The sequence below is a fragment of the Oreochromis niloticus genome, linkage group LG3, assembly GCF_001858045.2.
Source record: "Oreochromis niloticus isolate F11D_XX linkage group LG3, O_niloticus_UMD_NMBU, whole genome shotgun sequence".
Taxonomy (NCBI): Eukaryota; Metazoa; Chordata; class Actinopteri; order Cichliformes; family Cichlidae; genus Oreochromis; species Oreochromis niloticus.
The window spans coordinates 2,270,768-2,271,895 of NC_031967.2; the positions used below are offsets into that span (position 1 = coordinate 2,270,768).

Genomic DNA, 1,128 nt, shown 5'->3' on the forward strand with positions numbered 1-1,128 from the left:
AGTCAGCTCCTATAAAAACGTATCACTGGCTTATATCCTGACATTAGTTCCCGTGCTAAAACCAAATAAACTGTGTACATGTAGGTGAGCGTCTGAATGAGCGAGTGGCGTACCACCGTCTGGGCTCACTGTACCACTGTCTGAAACAGTATGAACTGGCTGAGCACTATTACCTGAAGACCCTGACCCTCTGCCCAACACCTCTGCAGTTCGATGAGGAGCCACTGTATTATGTGAGGCTGTGCCAAACACTGGGAGACATTATATTCACTGATCTGAAGGTAATGGACTGGACCGTAGATGTGGGTTGTTTTCTGTATTTTAAACAATAAAATGTGAATCTGATGAACATAGTGATCTGCGATATGCCTAAACTGAAATCCTGCCTCAACAGGACCCTTTTGATGCTGCTGGATACTACCACCTAGCTCTCGCTGCAGCCATGGATCTGGGCAACAAAAAGTCTCAGTTGCAGCTGTGCACCCAACTCGCCACCATCTACCACAACTTCATAATAGACCAGGAGCGCTCTCTCTTCTTTTATCAAAAGGCACGAGGATTTGCTGCAGAGCTGAATGCAAAGAGGATAAATATTTCACCAGGTCAGCGGTACAGCAGCGCACAATACAAGAATATAGGACAGTAGGAGGGACACTGCATGAAGACAGAAGATGTTATTTTTTGGTACGGAGTAGACATGGAGCAACTTTGGGACAAGACGTTCCACACTGAAGATGCTTTTCAAATCACAAGTTTCACAATTTTGTTTTCCAACATGATGATAAAGTCAATAATTTCAGAGAAAAAACAATTTTTTTCAGCAGTTTCAATAATAAAACATGTCATAACTCTGAGCCACCGTTGCTGTAAGATGAGCGTGTTAGCGGCATAAACCAGGCATGTACTGAAATGTTATTTTTTATCACTGAAATGAAATACATGAAATACATAATGAAATATATTTATTTAATATCATTTGTTTTAGGTCACACAGAGGGATCTTTATGTCAAATCTAATTAAGCTCTTTAATTCAATGTTTCTTTCTGAGACGCACCTTGTTTGATGCTGTTTGCTCCCTGAAATCTAAATGCCCGTGGGTCTCTAACTTTATCTTTGTGTTTACTTCA

The 1,128-nt window shown here is 41.0% G+C and overlaps 1 long non-coding RNA gene across 1 annotated transcript; it reads left to right on the forward strand.

The window, feature by feature from the left end:
• Positions 1-456, forward strand: LOC112842771 (uncharacterized). Its single transcript, XR_003214791.1, has 2 exons — positions 1-281; positions 395-456. It is a non-coding gene; the product is annotated as an uncharacterized LOC112842771 (long non-coding RNA).
• Positions 457-1,128: the final 672 nt, after the last annotated feature.